This window comes from Pagrus pagrus, assembly GCF_965226575.1.
Source record: "Pagrus pagrus genome assembly, chromosome: 22".
Classification (NCBI taxonomy): domain Eukaryota; kingdom Metazoa; phylum Chordata; class Actinopteri; order Spariformes; family Sparidae; genus Pagrus; species Pagrus pagrus.
Genome location: NC_140204.1, coordinates 23,821,539 through 23,833,500, shown reverse-complemented (window position 1 = coordinate 23,833,500; position 11,962 = coordinate 23,821,539).

Below are 11,962 nucleotides of genomic sequence, written 5' to 3'. Positions count from 1 at the left end.
AGACAATAGCAATGTAATATTATTTTTCATCAAAAAAATTTGTGACACAATAAAATGCGCGCAAGATTTTGTGAGGAATTGTTCGAGCCACTGACAAAATCTCTGTGGTCAATGTGATAAATAATCAGTTCATGTGAGAAGGGCTTAGTCAGTGGCCTTAAGCTTCAAAATATGATGCTCTACCTACCCCTCTAGCGGTTAGTAGGGGTGGAGCCGAACCCGAATACGGTATTCGGAAAGGCACAAATAACGTGTTTTTTACAAATACTTATTTCGAACAAATACTTTAAAAAATATTTGTATTCGGGAACAAGAAAAACATCATATCAAAAAGCTACGTTTCCTCATGAGACCGCAGTTCATGCCCGGATGAGTGAGTGAGTGATGTTCAGGAGTCGGGGGTGGGGGCGTCAAAACACCGCTGTTCCGACCCCCCGCCCCCGCAGCTGTCCATGGTGCTGCTGAACCAGGTGACGTTGTTTACACTCTGCGTTGTGGCTTGTCTGTGAAACGCGCGCTGCTCAGGGGCTGGGCAGATCTGTCCCACTTGCTTTGTCCCTCACTCCGTTGGGAGATCTTCCACAGAGTAAAAGAAATACACATTGTTTCTCTCCCCCGCTCCGCTCGAGCGCGGCTGAACGCGGCTGCGAGGCTGCTGCAGCCGGCGACCCTGCTGACAGCAGACCGGGGGAGAAAAAAAAATTCTTTGCTCAGTGCTTTGGTTGGGTTTTAGGCAATGAAGAAAGGAGTTGGTTAAGTTTAGTAAAAAGACCAGGTAGAGGCCAGAAGCAGAATGACCGTTAGCTATTGGCTACTATGTCATATTATTTACAGATCAAGTTTAGTTCTTGGAGCTCTGTGCATTAGAAAGAACAGTTCTTTTAAGTATTATTTGTTTTTATTCTGTCTGTTCAACGTCCTCCAGCAAGGACGGGTGGTGGTGGGGTTCATAATGTTCACAATGATATTTTATTAGTTGTTGGTTTAACCATGGATGAGGTAATGGCTGTTATGTTATTTTCTTTTCAATGACATTCCTTGTTACATGTTCATTGCTGGATTTATGGAAAAACATCAACCAATATTGCATATCCATAATTATTGTAATGGATAATTAAAGAATACTTACACTATAACGAAAATTAGAAGTGTAACTCAAAAAAATATATATTTTTACACCTATTTTGAATTTTACTCTCGCTACATCACGTCCCTATGTCACATCATTAATGTATGTTAACTTACTTATGCAACATAGCTTAGAAACAAATTACTCCTGACTCCTGATCACAAACGGAATGTGAACCCTGGTCTCCAGAGGAAAAATCCAGTGTTTAACATATCCAACCCCCTGACTTTTTTTCACATTTTATGCTACTGCACTAGAGAGGTGCTTTAAGAATTTGCGCTTAAGGGGAAATCTTCATCAAACTTAAAAGTGTAGGCCCACTGCCCAGGCTGCTGTATTTGATGCAGTTCTACTTTGCCTGGTTGGTAATCCAGCTTTAAATGTTAGAGCGAAAGTGATTGTATATATATGTGTGTTTACTGTCAGGTTGAGAAGAGACTTGTTCAGAGGGTACCATCACTGTCACACAGTACATTCTGGGATTCTGGGACAAAAAACAAAAACTGATAGAATGATGAGTATAGGTTTGGTTCCAGAAGTGGAGGGGACACAATGAAAATGGGGTGTCTTACTAGTGCACTATATCCACAAGTGCCCCGATTTTATCAGGGGTATATTATCATATTATCTTTATCCTTTTTGTGTCAGCATGGGATTGCTCTCTGGTTGGTGCTCTGGCTTCCCCCCACAGTCCAAAGACATGCAGCAACTCTATGTGTCAGCCCTGTGATGAATTGGTATACCCGCCTTGTGCCTAATGTCCCCTGACCCCGAAAAGGCTAAACAGTTATAGATAATGGACTGACTTTCTCCACTGAAAATTACACTTGGTTTAATTGAAAACCATTGATTGGAGCACCTTTTTAAGAGAACATTAAAATCAAAATATCGGTAACATTCTTTTATGATTTATAATAAATCATTTTCACATAACATGGAAACATAAGGGAGGAGTTGAAGTTGGCAGAACTGTAATCAGCACTCTCTTTAGTGTGCACAGCAGTGTACATTCTTGTGAATCAAACTCAAACTGTAGAAGTGGGAGCGACAAATATCGGAATTTGTAAAGAGAGATACATGTGACCCCACTCTTTGTGCTCAAGAAATCTAAAGCTAGAAAGGCTAGCATCTACTTGTTACCTCTAGTAACACAACATAAACAAGCTTATCTACTTATGATACTGTATCTCAGTTGGGGACTGTGTGTTAGGTCAAGTGAAAGCAACACCTAGAATTCCCCATAACATGGGACTGTTGACATGGTGATTTTAATGCGCTGTGTGAGAATGTATGTCTTTATGCACTTTGCTGTGTGTATCTTTAGGTTGTGTTAACGATTGGTTAAAGATAGTGAAGATAAGGAGCTGTAAAGAGGTAAAGTCCACATCCATCACAAGGCCGCTGTGGTGGAGGCTATCACATGCTGTGCTACTGTCTGAGTGAAAATGGCATCTAATTAATACTTTGTTTACTGTTTAATATATACTGTTCAAATTGCTATTGCCAAGTGCCATTAAATCTATGTGTCTCAATGTATGAATGTGTGCCAAAGATACACAGAATTTATTGGATGATTAAAACCAACCTACCATCTTCTCTGTATGATTTCTGCGAGCTGTAAAAGAGAGAAAGACATTGGATGAACACAGGTTAAAGCTTCCTTAAACGCTTATCTGCTTGTTTTTCTTTGTAGTAAAGAAGGTAATAAGAGAAGGTATCAATATCCAAATATGATCATGGATGAATTATTAATTACTATTACTTCAAGGAACACCTCAATGGTTGTATAAGGTAGGTCCAGGATTTAATATAAAGAATAATCTAAACCACTCATTTAAACTACAGTTTACATTGTTATGCAGTTGCAGGTAAAGAAAAGTGCAACTATTAAGCTATTATCCTATGTTAAGAGTCAGTCAACAAAAGCAAGGGTCTGTATCATCAAATTTCCAACATGCAAGTTGTGATTAGCAACATGGGAAAGTTCCCTCCTTGATTATTTTTAACAGGTCCGAAGAATCACAACAAACAATGGAACTGTGACCCATGCATGGCAAGAGCGCTGTGGGACTCACAGACTCATCTGCAATTTGTGAAACAGGACATTCCTACTATAACAGTGTGTGCAAATCACTTTTGTGAAGCGGGCCCCACTTAACTACTTAACAGTGTGACATACCCTGTAACCTGTCTGTAAAGCAGGACTAAACAAATGACAGTAAGTACGAGAACAAACAGCCGTCAATTAAAGATGGTGATTAATAGATTTCACACTGAATAACGATACAATTCCTATAGTGAATTAAAACATTACAAACAAAGTAGTAAAACAGTAAAAAATGTAATAGGATTATTAGATTTTACATTCTGCCATCAGATAAAAAAAAATCATTTAGTAGAACAAAGTCCCCATGAACTCATTATTACTTAAGGCACTCTTTCAGCATGTCTCTTGGACCCAATCCATCTCTGTTGATTAAAGAAGTTCTACATCTAGTTAGCGCTTCACTACTGGACATGATCAATCTATCCCTATTAAAGGGGGATGTACCACAGTCCTTTGAAGTAGCTGTAATTAAACCTCTTCCTTAAAAAGCCCACACTTGATCAAGAGGTTTTAGCCAACTATAGACCAATATCTAACCTTCCCTTTTTCTCTAAGATCCTTGAGAAAACAGCTACCAATCAGTTATGTGACTTTCTATATAACAATAGCTTATATGAGAATTTCGAATCAGGTTTCAGAGTGCATCATAGCACCGAAATAGCATTGCTTAAAGTTGCCTTGCTGGTTTAAGTCATATCTATCAGAGTGATCTCAGCTAACAATGAATCCTCAATACATACCAAAGTTAGTCATGGAGTTCCACAAGGTTCTGTGCTACTTCATTCATTTTCACTATAATGCAGATGATACACAATTATACTTATCCATTAAGTCAGACGACACTAATCAGTTAGCTAAACTTCCAGAATGCTGCTGCCTTTACTGACAAGAATGAATATTAGAGATCAGATTTCTCCCATTTGAGCCTCTCTGCACTGACTTCCAGTAAAATCCAGAATAGAATTTAAAATCCTCCTCCTCACATACAAAGGCCAGGCAACATCATATATTAAGAGCTCATAGTGCCCCTTTACCCCACTAGAACACTGCGTTCCCAGGATGTAGACTTACTTGTGGTTCCTAGAGTCTTTAAGAGCTATCAAGCTCCTCTCCTGTGGAACCATCTTCCAGTTTTGGATCAGGAGTTAGACACCCTCTTCATTTAAGAGTATGCTTAAAACCCAGAGCTTATAGTTAGGGCCTGCACAGGCCCTTATGCCATAGGCTTAGACTGCCAGGGGACCCCCATGATGCACTGAGCTCCTCTCTCTTCCTCTCTATCAGTCCATATTCATGTCCCATTTATGCATGTTACTAACTTGGCCTCTTCCGCGTAGTCCTCCTATCATCATCATTATTATTATTGTTATAAGAATAATAATAATAATAATTATTATTATTATTAAGGATCATATTTTGACTATAGTTGTTTTACAGCTGTTAGTGTCACTAATATTCATATTTCAGTTATTATTGTAGTAGCTTCTGTACATCTCCATGCCTACCAACCCCTTTCTGCCTCCCTCCGTCCGTCTCTCCCTCTCTCTGCGTGTTCAAGGCACAGTCCGTGTACAAAGTTTAAACTTGTTTAAATGTTCACACTTCTTTTGCTGCCATTCCACAGTTGGCCTAAATACTACCATTTGGAACAATTAATTTATTTTCTCTCATTTACTTTTCATCAACCCACTGCTGTTAGTGGGGGAGAAAGTGGTAAAAGAGATGAGAGATAGAGTTATGTACCGGACTCCTCTAGCCAAGTGCTTGCTCATGGGGGAAATGTTGGGTCTCTGTAAATACATATATTAGAGAGTATAGTCTAGACCTGCATCAACTGGAAAGTGTCATGAGATAACTTTTGTTGTAAATTGGTGCTATAAAAAATAAAGATTGATTGGTTGATTGGGATTTAATAAGAATTCACACAGAACAGCATCACATCTCAACCATAAATTAAAGGTTAGAAGTTTATATTTTTGCAAACACCTCCTGATTGATTGAATGCACTAAACTAATCACATGTGGAGAAATGCAGGCGGTATCCCGGAATTTAAAATTACAAGTCAAGAGTCCAACACCCTATACCCCTCAGACTTTCTCACCCAAAAGAAAGTCTGAAATTAATTATATGAATCACCAGCCCCTTTGCTGGTGATTCATATAATTACCGTTAGATGAAAAAATCCAAGGGCCAAAAATGTTATTAGCAAGTAAGTGCAGTAAAACAATTTGTAAATTATCATCTGTGTATGTCTATGTAGTTCAACAAAAAAATTATAACAAGAATCACTATCCTGCAGTTGTATGCCTCTGCGCACCAGTCAAGTTGCTGTTCACTAGTAATCACATTTCCATTATGTGCATTTCATTATTATTGCTGTAATACCTCTTTATGTACTTTCATTCCTGTCAACCATCCATTATAATTGTATACATTGTGATCTCGTTGATCTGCTCTGTACATGCCACATCTATTGCACGTCTGTCCGTCCTGGGAGAGGGATCCCTCCTCTGTGTCTCTTCCTGAGGTTTCTTCCGCATTTTTTTTCCCTGTTAAAAGGGCTTTTTCTTTTTGGGGCAAGTTTTTCCTCACTCGAATCGAGGATCGAAGGACAGAGGGTGTCGTCTCAGTACAGATTGTAAAGCCCTCTGAGGCAAACTGTGATTTGTGAATTTGGGCTATACAAATAAAATTTGATTTGATTTGATTTGATTTGTTCCTGAGCTATGGCGTTGAATAATGTCCAGAACATATTTTGCAGAACATTATCATATTACATTTGTGTTAAATGCTGTAGTAATTATCAAATGTATTGTTGAATAAAGGCCAATCTACTCTAATCAGTTGATCCTTCAGTGCATATAATCGTTTGTGCCAAAATGTAAGAAATCCCCTCAATACATTTCTTAGATATGGTGTTTAGTGACTAGGATGCCATTAGTTCAGAGTGACCTTAACCTTTTACCACCAAAATCTAATCAGTTTATCCTTGAGTCTTGAGATTTAAAGAAATCTCTCAACGGGTTCTTGAGATATCACGTTCACAAGACTGGGACGGACGGAGGCACAGAACCCAAAAACATAATACCTCTGGGTGTGGAGTCTTAACAAAAGGAAACTTCTCAGTCAGAGTTTATGAGGTGCAACTGAATGTAAAATAAACTCCTTGTTCCTGTCAACAGAGGTCAGAGGCAGTGTGCACGTAAACAACACCAAAATGCATTAGAAACTTTCAACATAGTTTTTTATTACATGAATATCTTGGAACAATCATTTACCCACCAGTGTGGCCAAGAGCCTTCTGAGATTTACTTCTAAAATATGGACCCTGGTGCATTATCTACGTGACCTGACAAGCATCTTGCTTGCTCACTGTCTTCCCTCCACTGGGGGTGGGAGGCTAAGCCTATGCATCGGGGCTGTGCCCAATTTAGCCCCAGTCAAATTAATCCTTAATGAGCTGCTTTTCTTGGTGGCCTAAATGCAGTAAAATTCAATAGTAACGTATCACTATAGGAACAATATATAGATGAAGTAAAATTTTAAGGATACAATTTAAGTATTATATTTAAATCAGCTTAAAATAAATATTGAAGACAGTCATACATTATCATCAGTTATTGACCCTTTTGATAATTGACTGTTCTAATAATACTTTCAGAAAGTTACCATGTTTCATATAAATGTCTGTTGTTGTTTTTTTTGTTTTTTGTTTTTTAAGTGTTGGTATGGCATAATAAAAATCAGTGATTTGATCATTTTTGGACTTTCTTATTCATTGATAGGTTAAATACCTATATAGGTTAAATCATTAGCAATGATACAAATTTTGATTAAAAAAAATGTTACTGAGGTAAAAATAACAAAAAAGAGAGATTTGTCATTATTTCTGTAATGATTGTTTTGGACTCACCTGTGCTGTGCCTGTCTCCCTGCTCTGCAACCACACATCCATAATAGTAGAATTAGAAACTTTGATGTATCCATGTTTGCAGGAGAAGAAGGCAGATGGACAGAGAAGGGGACTTTATATAGATGGCTGTGTTGTTTGGGGGGGGGCTGCTGTGTGGCAACAAGGGTGGATGTGTTGGGTGGGTGGTGTGGATGCCCAGTTGCTGCACTACTAAAGTTGCAAAATGTGTAAATGAGTAACTGTAAGCGATAGGGACAGGGTGTGTTCTCTTTAGTTGTGAGTTTCTAGGTGTTTATCTGAGCCTGTGTGTGTGTGTGTGTGTGTGTGTGTTTTTTGACCTCTCAGCAGTTCATTTGCTGGGTGGGGATGCCCATCAAACAATATATTACAAATAAGAGGTTGTACTGTAAGACGTTACAGAGATTATAGTGTGATAAACAGAATACTTTGACCAAATGGGCACACCCTTCCTTTTTTTTCTTTTTGAAACTCTCTTTGTATTGACTTACTTCAAGGTCCATACAACTAATATTGACATTTTCATAAGGCTTCATTTCCCTAACTGAAGTACTCTGTAGGTTACAGCTGTAGCAGAGAGTAAAACTACTCAGTTAGAATAAACAATACAGAGGGCACTAAGGATCAATAAAGTTAATAAAAATACAGGTGCAAAACAGGCAATTAAATACAAAATAGAAATAACAAATAACAAACTAAACTGTTGGGGTGTGCCTTTGTAACAATCCAATCACTGCACAGAAAAGGATAGCAAAAGAAAATGAGAATAAATCAATTAATTAACAGACCATAATTCACACTACATAAACAGTGGTTGTATTTATTTAATGTACATAATCCAACTGTCCCAGCTTTCAAAAAGTCCTTCTGCAGTCTAATTGAAAAAGTTATTTTGTCCATTTTAAAGCTGTCACAGACAATGTCAATCTAATCATCAACTGTAGGTATACCTGGTTTTAAACACTTTCGCGTTGAAGCCTTCCTGCCAGCTGCACTTATTATCTGAAATAAAAATATCTAACATGAGAGGAAACATTCTGTAACAGCAGGGCGGAGTGTTGAACTGAGTGTCCACCTGGAAAACTTTTTGCAAAACCTCATGAACCTCCTGCCAGGAAGGAATCAACAATCGGCAGGACAGGAATACATATTGATTTACCTCAGAGAGCCCATACTATCTCCAGCAGCTGAAAGATTTGATATCATGACTTTTTTGAAATGGAGTAATAAAGATCCTAATGAGGTTTTTCTTTCCATAAAGTTGAGCTTAAAGTCTTCCATTGTAGCTCACATAAATTCCATTCCCATTCCTCATTGGTTATATTGCTTTTTTGGTTTAAGTTCAAGACTCTATAAAGACTTTAAATACACTTTTCTCCAAGTACTTTTGTTTATTTATCTTCATAAATTGTTCCATATAATGCTGAACTTGAAGAGATTTGTACAAAATCCTGTTAGCCAATGCATGCTGCAACTTCAGATCTTGAAAACTCTTCAAGGACCCTTGAGCCCCCCATCCCTTAAACCTAGCATCTAATCTATTTGGGTATGTACTGATTTCAAAATCCCAAAAGCTGCATGAAACTTGTTGAGAGGTCAACAGGCAAATCAATTTTTCCTCTACGCTATTTAGCAGGGGCACCATCGCTGCATCCTGGGTTGGCAGTGTGCGGGAGTTTGCTTGCATCGTTTGACCCCTCTGCTACTCCCATACATCGGTAATTTAAACTTTATTATTCTTTCTAAACAAACACTCAATATGAATTTAAAGCCTGCAGCATGTTCAAAAAAAGTTGACACATGGGCATGTGTACAAAGTGTTTGAGAACCGAGAGAACTGAGGACCCCAATTGTTCAAGCTGAAATTCTTTCCCATTCCTGCTTGATGTATAACAGCTCTGGATCTCCGTTGTTGTATTTTTCACTAATGTGCCACACATTTTAATGGGAAACTGGAGTTTGGACTACAGGCAGGCAGTCTACTACCACAACAGCAAACATTTCCAGTTTGAATTAGTCCACCTCAGATGAGCTTAGGCCCAGAGAAGTTGCCAGCATTTATGGATGCTGTTGATGTTTGGCTATCACAGGTTAATATCCTACCTTGGGTATCAACTGTCATTTGTAGGTGCATCGACGAACTGTGTTTACAAAAAATAGTCTTTTTTGATGTAGTAGTAATGTAGTAATATCCTGATTTCACTGCAGTGCTGCCTGAGGTATCGAAAGTAGTGGGCATTTGATGTTGGTTTTTGGCCTTTTCAGGCCTGTAGCCTATATGTTACTGTGTATGTTACTGTCCCATTGTTGCTCAGTAGGTCATCTCTACCCTGGTATTACAGAACATTGGCAGGGTTTAACATAACATTTTTCCCCACTAGCCCACTTGGCCAATAGATCAGAGTTTTACTGGCCCCTTGTATATTTTCACTGGCCCAGCAGCCAAAAAATTTAAATAACTATTTTTTTCCATAACTTTGGTGATTTATTATACATAATATATACAACAGTGAAGTTCCCTTTACATTTTGTTGTTTTCCTTTATTTATTGATATGTCATGTTGTTGTATTACACAAATATACAAAATATAAAATTAGGCACATATTGGATCAGTAAATTAATGCGGTGTATGAATGTAGGTTTCTCCATATTTTGTGTCAAGTCTGATAGTATGGCATACACAGGCAGAAGAGAAGATATTTTTTTCAGTTTATAGAGGACATGTTAAAACATACTATACTATATACATTATTTGCAGTAAAATATGTTTTAACTTGCTAATAGTAATGATTCAGAATAACTATGGACAGTGGTGACAGGAAGTGCTTTTATTTTGAAGTAACCTGTTCAGTGTTTTTGTCACTAGCTTTAGTGATGTGAAGTGTTGGTTTACCTTGTTCTTTGCAAAACTGCAGCATATTTGCAAGAAAATGTTCAGTTTGAATGACACCTGTTTGGTTATTTTTCAAATGTTCCACTAAACAACTCTCATGTGCTACACTCTACACTCTCGAGCTACACTTTATCTTCACTTCACCTGGTTCACTGTCACTGTCACTGTGCGTGTGTGTGTGTGTCTGTCCGTTTTACTGATGCTGAAACTCCGAAACAGAAAGCAGACAAGAGGACAGAAACAGCACAGCGCAATGAGAAACATGTATCAGCATAGTTTTTCCTGTAGGCACTGTAATAAAATGCTTAGGCCATGCAGCCAAATTATAGGCATTAATGGTAACCCTGATCTTCTCATACGTGCTCACTCGCCCAGGGGGGGCAATTACTACCCACTCAACTTGCCCTGCATAAGCTTTCACTGGCCCCGGGTCATTGGGCCATGGGTCATGTCAGACCCTGACTGGTACCTGTTAGTTAAAAGCACTCAGTCAATCTTTAACCTTCACAACACTGACAAAATAAATTATTTTTAAACTCACACATTGTTCCTTATCCTCTAACTTCAGATGAATAGATGGATAGACAGACAGACAGACAGACCTGATCTTTGTAATATTTTGGTGTGGCATGAAATCAGAGATCTGTGAGGAGGATATGGATAGAAGCCATAGTTATAAAGTCATTATCCCTCCATCTACAAGAGTCACACCTAGACACACCAAACTTAGTAACCAATTTATCTCAACTATTAAAACTCTATCGTCACACATTTCAGGAACAGGTGAGAGGTGGAGGAAGAAGACAGCAGATTCTACAGTACAGACAAAAACGGACAGATGAGAGGTGAGCTCATATACAGTAGGACTTAGGGGCCATCTTGTACCAGAGTATCATCAAGCCAATCCTACTGTACTGTTCCACCTGCTTCTTCAACATGCTTATCTGTTAAAATCACACAGCTGCCAGGATAATTGGTCTCCCCACAACCAACCTTACAGAGCTGAACAATATGGCCATTATATGCATTAGAACTTCAATAGAACAGGACATCACACATCCACTCAACACCCACTTTACCCTACTGCCTTCAGGGTGGAGGTACAGAGTATTAAGGTGCAGAAGAGCTTGCTTTGGGAAAAGCCGGATTCCCTCAGCTGTAACTGCCCTAAATGAAAGGGCCTCGCTGAACAGATCTGAGTGTGGTTTTGTGACTGCTGTTTGGTACTGTTTTTTTTTTATGGTGTGTTGTTGAATGTACTAATTTGTATACCGTCTGCTGTATGTGCTGTGAAAAAGAATTTCCCTATGGGACGATAAAGTCTAAGTCTAGTCTAAGTCTTAGGCTATCATAGTGAGGAACCAGACATTCTCAGACAGGCCACTACTAATGAATCCGTCTCCTGTTCTAGGAATTTGGAAGACTTAGATAGGATTCTCCCTCTGAATAACCAAAGAATACGGGAAGATGGAGACAACATCAAAGGGACAGGGTGCAATAAGCTTTCATAAGGCACTCACGTGGCTTAAAAAGTAATTGGAACTGATATAAATTGAAAAAGTACATAATACGGCTCAGCTGTGTGAAATTATCCTCCATGTTAAATGAGTGTTTTCCTGGAACTAACAGTAACTATTACTTTTGGTGTTTAGTACCCTGGTGCATTAATGACAAGACAAGACAAGACATACTTCAAAGTCCCTCCTGGACTTTGTAATGGACCTCCCACTCACTGGCTCATTTGGCCTTTCCTACCCATGAAATCACCACAGTCTCATTACCTGGTCAAGTAAGCAAAAACAAACATCTTTTCAACAGAAAAAAGATCACTGGGAACTGTGTCTAGCAATGTTTGAGGATAGACTGTTGGAAAGAATGTCGTCATTGTAAAATCCATCAT